This window comes from Mastomys coucha, unplaced genomic scaffold (genome assembly GCF_008632895.1).
Source record: "Mastomys coucha isolate ucsf_1 unplaced genomic scaffold, UCSF_Mcou_1 pScaffold20, whole genome shotgun sequence".
NCBI classification, from domain to species: domain Eukaryota; kingdom Metazoa; phylum Chordata; class Mammalia; order Rodentia; family Muridae; genus Mastomys; species Mastomys coucha.
Window position 1 is genome coordinate 59,608,896 of NW_022196903.1, and position 9,911 is coordinate 59,618,806.

Consider the following 9,911-nt stretch of genomic DNA (forward strand, 5'->3'; position numbering starts at 1 on the left):
ATTCCACAGGGTGTGTGTGATGTCAGAAGAAAACCTCAGGTGTTGGTCCTTCCCTCCCATCTTGTTTTGACAGGGTATCTTGTCCCAGAGATTCTGCTGCTTTTGTGTCCCATCTTCCTAAAGGACTGGACTATAGCAAGTGCACCGTTGTGCCTGGCAGTTATGTGAGTTGTGGGGCTTCAAGCTCAGTAATGTCAGGCTTGCACAGCGAAAGTGTTACCCCCTGAGCCATTGCCTTAGCCCTGGATGCCTTTTAAAAACTTATTTGGAGCATATGGGAGGTGGCTTAGTAGTTAGGGGTGTGTGCTTGCTGCTCTTAGGCTGAGTTCACAGCACCCACATGACAGCTCACAACCATCTGTAACTCCAGTTCCAGGGGACCTAATATGCTTTTCTGAGGACACCAGGCATACTTGTGACATACAGACATACCTGTAGGCAAAAGAGCTGTGCTCATAAAGTAATAAATAAATAAATCTTTAAAAATCATTTGAACTGAGGCATAGTTAGCTATTTGGTTTGCTTTTCTTTGTTTTAGTCAGGTATCAGCTCTTCTGAGCTCTCAGGAGAAAATGAAAGCTCTTCTCCTCTGGGAGGAGAAGGGAAGGGGTAATATGGAGAGGGGTTTGCAAGTACAGGACTAGGAAGAGGGGAGGGAGGGCTGAGATCTACACATAATATGAATAAAAATAAATTACGAAAAAGAGAAAGTGGCTATTTTTCCTGTATAACCTGAAGAAGTCATTTGTATGGTGTGGAGTTCACTGGGTTTGATGAAACCTTCCTTACTGAAAGTGAGGGAACAGTGACTCACTCCATGTGAAAGTCAAGATTTATTTAGATATGGAACTTCAGCATGGCTGTCTCATGGCTAGTAGAGAGATGATAGCCAGAGGCATTTGTGGAGTCTAAGGCTGCCTTTCTTACCTCTTGGAGACAGAGAGAAGAGCAAAATGAGGAAAAGCTTGCCAGTTTTAAAGAGAGCAGAGGGGGAGGAAGCTGGAAGCCAGGACAGCCTGGGAGATGAGTGAGCTTGGAGGCCAGTGCTGCGGCTTTGACATGTGTTACAGGTATTCATCAATAGGGACTGAAGGAGCCTGAGGGTTAGCATGGAGCATTTATGTAATCAGATGCCCACTTACATGAGGTAAGAACAGATAAGGGGAGTAGCTCCTCTTGGCAGACAGGTTTCTAAAGAATGTTTGAGTATAGGCTTTTATCTCTCCCCCAGAAACTGTCAGCCAAAGCAGAGCCCAGACTGTCATCTCTAGACCATCAGTGGTACTGACTTCTTGGAGTTTGGGACCTAACATTACATATTTCTGTCATAGAGGCGTTTCTGTCAGTTATAGTAAATGTTCAATTCACTCAGAGTTGAATCTCCAGAGGAAAATCCCATTGCATTTACACCAGTGAAAATAAATGATCAGTGCACAGGAGCAAATCTGACTCACTAAAACTTTAATTTACTTAGCCATTCTTTGACTTTTGACATTAATTCTGTCTATACAAAAACTATAGCTCCCATCTTAAAGAGAGTAGGAGAGAGCTTATTCTGGACCCATCTTGAGTAACCACGGCTCAGAAACATATATTTAGGTTATCCCAAATCCCGTGTTTCAATGTGGAAGGAGTTTCTTGAAGTTTTATAGGACGAAGAAAGTCATAAAAAAAGACAAATTTAAAATATATTGCTGTGCACATCAGAGTGATGGACCCAAGCAAGATGGGAGGTGTTTTGCTAGAGGTCAAAGATCACGTTTTTTTAGCTTTTGGATTGGTGGAAACTAGTGCTCTGCTAAAGTCAAGGCTTTTCTCTATTAGCCACAGATCTTAGCTTTGACATAGAGGTGGGCAGGAAAAGGCTCTTCTAGAGGGCTAGAGCTAAATGCCACTGCAGTTCTCACTAGTCAGTCCATCTCTGCAAGACAGAGAGCTATATTTGGTACATGTACATAATTAGCTGCATAAAATCTCAGTATGACCTATATTTTAAAGGCATTTTTGAAGGACACATTATAATACATTTTGTTGATTCAACAAATTCTTTCTAATGCTTATTCTGGGCATTTCTGTTCCTTTCTCAGTATATAGAAAAAGTAATTCCTCACCCCCCTGTTACTTCACAATGGGTTATTTTAACATTCTGAGCATAATGAAATGATTATTTCTGATATTTATATTATTGTCTTAATGTTTTATATTATTGTCTTAATATTGTCTTACAGTGCTCATTTTAGTTCATTATTTGAATGGTCTAATTTCTGGTCATTAATGGTATCTAGAGAGTCAATTCAGTTATTTTTAATAGCATTTTTAGCTATTAGAATAATAAAAATTAGAGGCTACTATTATAGATAAGTTTATTTTGGCAAATTAGTCTTTTAGCACAGATACACCAAATACATTTCATACGATGTGATTGAAGGAGCACCCCAAGGACAAATACAGGATTCCTGTCAGCTGCAGGCCCACTAGTTGAAAACCTCCAAGTGTGACATCTGTGAGGTCCTTAGGCTGTGAGGTCCACCAGGCTGCTCAAACCAGCCCCAAGGACAGATACTTCCTTGCTCTACTCTTAGATGCTTGAATTTTACAGGTGTATCTGAGTCTGGAGGGCAGGATCCGAGAGGGCAAGTGGGGACCTTGCAGTGGTGAGTCAAGATTTTGTAGTGATCTGTTACAGATCATTAATATAGCAATTCATATTCATATAATGTGAGCTTTCCTAAGCATGTTCCTTTGGTTTCATGAAGTCTAGGCAAGGAAGGGCTTCCAGACTTTTCAATGGTGCTGATGTTTACATGTTCATCTCTGGAAACTTATTCTCCTCCACATTTTCTATTCTGCTGTCTCATGTGGACAACCAGGGACTGTTGGACACAGAAAGTAACATTTCGGAGTAAAGGAGAACCAGAGAGATGGCTAGAAAGAAGAGGTTTCATTTGTTTGTTTGTTTTTTTTTTCATAGAAGGGAATTTAGAAACAAACATTATGTTGTAATTCTACTTTAATGAGATAGTTTAATAGATGTTTCTTCACTTGCTACTTTCCCCATGGGGATGGTTGTCCTCTGAGAGGAATGTATCACCCAGTCTTGATGAGTATATACAAAGAAAAATGGTCAGCAAGATGACTTAGCACAAAAGGCTTACACTGCCAAGCTTGATATCCTGAGAAGGATCCCTGGAGGCCCACAGAGTGGAAGGAGAGAATGGACTTCCTCAATTATTCTATAATTTCCATACATACACTCACCCACACAATAAATAAAAAAGAAAAAGTTACACTTAATAAAACATTCTAAAAATTCATATATATATATATATGAATGTTCTCAAAATGTCTTCCAAATGAAGTTGGAAGAACATCAAGATCACAAGTAATTACTTTGGAAAACATGCCTGGTATTCTCAAAGGGAGGTCTGTGCTTAGGGTTAATGATACAAGAGGAGGATGTGCTACCTCATTTGACTCAGTGTGAGATGTTCTCAGCAATTGTTACTTAATAAAAAAGACTGGCTTTAAAGGAGCCAGAAAAGATGCTAAAGGACCGTTTGGTGTCATGCTGTGAAATAAGATCTTCAACTTCATTTAGAATATTGGTCTGCAAAAGTTAGGCAACAGTGATAACCTGAAATGCACCAAACAAATGGACATCACTTGCAGGCTACACGGAGAGAGTGATAAACTTGACCCTGAACTTGGTGACCTACACTTGCTTCATTTTTCCTGTACCACTATGCAGAGAATTCTCTAAGCATGAATTTGAGACTGAAATGAAGTGCAGCTCTTTAGTTTTGCAGCCTGAAATGACAGCTACCTCTGAAAATCCATCTAGAAGTCCTACCATGATATAAAGAAAATAAGGAATGTGCCAGTTTTGAGGTTCATTGTTTGACTGACTTTGCCCCCTTCCACCCAGTCATCCATTATTGCCCTTCACACTTATTTTGAATAAAGATATCTTAACTTGTTCCTGCTTCCCCTTTCTCGGGTTTTCAGTTTTGTTTGTTTTTAATGAATTACAAGTCACCTGTTTCCCTATTTCTCTTGCAGATTTTACCTGAATCTTTTTACATGTTTATTAATCACTATGTGTTGGCTGCTTGGCTTTGTTAGAAACATGTTACTAATATAGAACAGCTAAACACAACTAGTTCATATTTTAAGAAAGTTGTAAGAATATTATAATCAGAGAGAATATCAGATCCAAAAGAAACTCCAATTCCTCTCAATTCCAAATGGCAGCCCAAGTATCCAGAAATGTGAACTATGGGAGGATTTCTGAGGGTTAGGTAAAAGACAGCACTCCTCAGGAACTTGTTCCCATCTACTAAAAGAAGTCCTACCCCTCATATCTGGCAAAAGGGACATATAGCTACCTGTGGGGCCTATCAGCATATCAAAGCCCATGCTGGCTTCCAGGCTCCCTCAATATCACAAATACCTGTTACACAGTTCAAAATCCAAGCTAGTATCCTAACCTTTCTCACCTTCTCCTCTACCCTAAACTCTGTCTAGCTCACAGGCTTCTTCCCCCGGCTATTTGTTGTCCTTACAACTCTGCTATTCTTGATATTCTCTATCTCTCTGTCTCTGTGTCTGTCCATCTGTCTCACTGATCATGCTTCTCTCATAATGTCATCCTTATTCCCTACACCCCCGCTGCTCTCTCCTCTTCCACAGATTGCCTTGGCCAGGTCCAGTCTGTTGGTCCCACTCAGTTTACTTTTTTCTCTCTCTGCTGTGGACTCTTCCAGATGCCTCTAGCTGTTCTCTATCATATAGACAAGAAAGGCAGTCTTCCCTTTAACCATGATATGGAGTGGTTATGCTGTCAGTTTATACAGGAAACTATTTTGAGAATATTACATATAAAATGATAGTTTTCCTGATACACCCAATAGAATGGGATATTTTAAGGTATCAGCATACATTTTCACATAGAGTGCCACATTTTCAGAGACAGGTTAGAAAGGTGAACTGCTGCTACTTGCTTTAAGAATATAGTGACTTTGCAAATCCAAAGCAATCTCCACTGGAAAGGCTTTTAAAAGCATGAGAAGGTGCTTACCAGTGAATACAGGTGCCGAGAGTACATACAAGAAAGAGGAATCATAAGACAAAGGCAAAATTTCTATATAAGGGGATTTATTCTTTAAACACAAATGGATCTGATCAACAGGAATGCCATAAAAAAACTACAGGAAAGTAGTCACTAGATATAAAAGGGTCACCAGGACTAAGAAGAAAGAGAAAACAAACAGAAGACATCCCCCTCCCCCAACTCCTAAATTAAACAGAAAAGAAATATGCATGCTTCAGCATGTGCTCATTTCAGAATTCTAATAGTAAATAAATCAATAAAGGCTTCCTAGTAATATACCAGCACATTTATAAAGAAACAAAAAGCAGGGTGACAATGTTTACTCATTAGCACTGGCAGTGCATGCCAAAAGGCAGAAAAGCCAGGCTCTCATTCTCATTTAAAGGGAAGACAATATTGAGTATGCCATTACAATAGCTATTTTCAAATAGCTTAGTTTACTTGTTTTTCAAAAGTTGCCTGGAAAAGACTTGTTGAGAACAAGAGTAAAACACAAGACACACACTCAGTGATGCTAGAGGTACAAACTGGTGCAGCTACTCTGAAAATCATTGTGGAGAAGCTCCCAAAAGTTAAAAATAAACCTGCCAGACCACAGAAGCACACCTGGCAATCATCAGGTTATTTAGGGCAATGACAAAATGTTTCCACTGTTTCTCCAGGTCACTCTGTTTCAGGGAGCAAGTAAAGTCATAGTTAACAAGTGAGTCATACAGGCAGTGCATTCAGTAAACCACCAAATAAATGAACAAAACAGTACTAATAATTTGTCTTCCCTATCTTATTTAACTTCATTAGCTCTACCACTCCTTGCCATATGCCTAAAAGCCTTAACATCCTACTCCAGATACTGGCTTAAAAATGTTTATTGTTGCTCTATTCATAATAGCCAAAAAGCAAAAAACCTAATGTCCTTCAATAGATGAAAGGATCTGATTGGATTTAAGGCTCAGTCCATGACATGGAACCCATGCCTGACACTGCTTGATTGGCCAAGAACCTGTTTACCTAGGCCATAGAACCAGGGAAGATCCAAACCCTATTGTTCTGCTTAGGTAACATAGAAATAAAATGACTCCTGATAGCATTGTGCTATACCCATGGATTAGTGTCTTGCTTAGCCATCATCAGAGAAGTTTTCATCTGCATGATATGGGAACTAATTTAGAGACACGACTGGACACTGTGCTGAGTGAGAGACCTTGGAACACCCAGAACTAAGTAGAACATTTTCATCAATGTCCTCCTCTCAGGACTCAGGGAACTCTGCCAAACATGGATCACAAAGATTTTAAGAACTGGTAGGAATGAAAGATCACAAGAAAACAGTGCCTTCCAGACACAATAGCATTGACACACATATAAAGTCACAGAGACTGTGGAAATATACATAGAGTTTGCACAGTTCTAAGCCAGAAGGGGTCTGTCTGTATTAGGGTTTCTCTTGTTGCAATACAGCACCTTGACCAAAGTTAACTTGAGGATGAAAGGGTTTTGTTTTTGATTTTTTTTTTTTTTTGTCTTACACTTCTACAGCACTGTTCATCATCAAAGGAAGTTAGGGGAGGAAGTCAAACAGTGGAGAAGCCTAGAGACAGGAGCTGATGCAAAGACCATGGAGGGGTGCTGTTTACTGGCTTTCTCCTCATGGCTTGCTCAGGCTCAAGTTTTCTTATAAAACTCAGGGCTACCAGCCTAGGGATGGCACCACCTACAATGGACTGGGCCCTCCCTGATTAATCACTAATTAAGATTACAGGCCTCTGTATAATCATGAAGGCATTTGCTTAATTGATGTTTCTTCCTCTCAGACACCTTCAGCTTATTTCAAGTTGACATAATGCTATCCAGCACAGGACCTTAGTGCTGAAAGGGGAAGTATGTTGGCAGCCAGCACCAACGTAAATAAAATAAAGGGTTCTTCTGGTATTAGGAGTAAGAAATAGATAGGAAGAGATTGAAGGAGATAAGAAGAGGTAGGCTAGCCATACTGTATCTTACCCACGTGGGAAAAATAAATATTAGACGACACGAGGTCTGGTCACTCAGTCATCTTGAATTTAATGAATTTCCTTTGTTCCCGCAACAGGTAAAATACCTGGGGCAAAACCCTTCCCCCAAAATACATCAGTGTAACAGTCCAATCAGTTACTTCCTTCTTGCTCTGTGGGGATGGAGCTTCTGAATGTAACCGGAACCAGATTTCGTTCAACAGGTGGGCAGCGCTGTACTGGGGCCCAAATGGTAGCTGTTTACTGTCCGGGCTTTGGGGAGGGAGTCTACATTTCACTCTCTCTCGTTAAAAAAGAAAACAAATGCAGGGTACAGGACATGAGCTCGGCACACTTGTATGGGAATCATCAAGGTGCGTCTAGCCTCTCTCTCTGACTCCGTCCCCTCAGGCAAAATTTGCACAGCGAGAGCCAGGTTTATGACACGTCATCATCACAGACAGCCACTGGGCATGTGCTTACCTGAGTTAACCTCACCATCAGAGAGAGCGCTACTTTCTGCACCACCCATTCATACCAAATGCCAAGTTGTTCCTAAAACACCTGCAAAGTCCCGAAACTGTCATGATTCTCTGGAAGCAGTCGAGGAACTTCTGACAGCCTGACGCCGCAACGGGGCGGCTAGAGCCAAGAGCACATGCACGGGGCCCAAACGAGCGAATCCATGTCTACATAAAATTTCACAGTTGCAAATCTTCTGCTAGAGCTCTGGAGTTGGTTGCCCAGGGAACAGATCTCAAGATAATGTAAATAAGTCCTTTGAAGACTCTGGTAGTCGAAATAACCTTTGAAATGCTGGAATCTTGGTGGTATGCCAGCGACTTCGGGATGTCGCCTGCTCTCAGAATGTAAACATTGAAACGACAGCGAAACTTTGCTCTGGATGAGCCACGCTTTACTTTCCGCCTGCTTTATCAGGAGTAAGCAGAATTCCAAATCAAATGGGAAAAACACGTTCAAAACTGGCAGGAAAAGCCTGTCAGCCTTAGGACAAACTGAACGAAAGATAGAAGGAAGAAGAAAAACTTTCTGAGCTTTCCTGCTAGGACAGCAGCTGCTCCAAATCAAAACCAGTGCACCAATCTCTCTGGGAGCCACCAAATCTCCTCCTCTCTTCGTGAAAAAATGAAGACTGAGCCTCTGACCCAAACCATGCCATGCATTGGTGAGTGGGTCTCTCTAATGCACAATAGCATGAGAATTAATAGATTTTGGATGCCAATGTCATTCTGCCGCAGATCGACTTTAAACATCGGCCTGCAGAAAATTTAAAATAAAGAGGACAACATCATGTCTATAAAAGGATACTGCATCTGTATCCACTTGGCAATTAAAATTAAAAAGCTACCAATAAGTAAAAACCTTAAGGGATCCCCTTTTCCTGGGCAAAGTGGGGTGATACGCCATATTAAAAAATGATTTTTTCAAGACAAGCGAGAGGCAATATGCCTTTAAACATGAGCAAAACAAAGTATGCTTAAAAAGGAGGTGAAAATTGAAAATGAGTAAAATTCAACATAATCAAAAAGGCAAAACATATCTCTAATAAGCAAAAACTGGAGCAAAGACGCTCTCAGGGAGGAGTGCATATCCTCTTACTTAGAGATGCATGACTGAATTAGTCAAATCTAAAAGGAACATAAAATATGTATAAAAAGGAAAAAGACAAAAACCAAATAATAAATCATTTAAGTATAAGTAATCAGACTTAAGAGTCTGAGAAGAAGTAGTCACATGTGTATAAATTAACATCAATTTAGAAATCAAAATCATATATTAAAATTGACTAAAAGTAGGTAATAAAAAACTCAGATAAGTAAGTATCTAAATGTCAATAAAAGGATAGAACATGTGACATAGCATTGGTTAAAATGGCCCAGCAGACCAGAGCAGTGACCGCTCTCCCGAAAGTCCTGAGTTCGGATCTCAGTAACCACAACCACTCACAGTGATATCTGACATTATGACTATAATCTCAGTGGATTACACTGAAGCAAGCAAAATAAGTGAAACCTTTTGATATTAATTTAGCAGATAAACATGATAGCTTATGGCCATCTGTACAATCACAGTGTATTAATACACATCTATTAGTATATAGTAACAACCGAATTAATGTTTGAAGAAAATGATGTCTCTAGGTTGTTAAGACATTTCTTAAAAATACTTTCAAAATTTCAATCATAAAAATCTTTGTTAATATAACAACTTGGTAATAGGATAAAAAAACTTATAAGAATATGAGAAAAGATTAATTTATATCAATGTCTTTTTTTGTCAAAGAATTGCTGTGAGCAAAACCTAAGGATTTGGTTATAATAGACAAGTGACAGAAGCTTCTTCTAATTACTTTAAAAGGCTGTTAGTCTCACCAGTTAATTTTTAACAGAGGCTTAAATCTGGTGGTGAGATTAAGATGAGTCTAAAGTAACTTAAATTAAGCAACTCATCTTTTTTTATTAGATATAACTCTCCTGATGTAGCTGAGGCTTTAATAGTTAACTTCAAGGTTACCAGGACAATGAAGGAAAAACAACCTATTAAATACATAATAACTCTATAAGAAATAGGCAAGTCAGATAGTAATGTTTCTATAAGTTTTATGACCTCATCTGTTCTACATAACTTTTTAATAAACAAATACTTAGGCTCACATCTGAATGGATCTGTGAAAATGTAGATATTGTCTCAAAAACTAATTCTCTGAGGTAAGGGAGAGGCAGAGGCATAACCAGGAATATTTCCCTAGCCCTGGTTGTAAAACAAAAGGAATGTCTCTAAGGCTACAC

The 9,911-nt window shown here is 39.5% G+C and overlaps 1 protein-coding gene across 1 annotated transcript in view; it reads left to right on the plus strand.

The window, feature by feature from the left end:
• The window catches only part of LOC116099008 (pyroglutamylated RF-amide peptide receptor-like), a 69,745-nt gene that overhangs the window by 35,263 nt on the left and 24,571 nt on the right, over positions 1-9,911 (plus strand). The gene's annotated exons all lie outside the window — the stretch shown is intronic.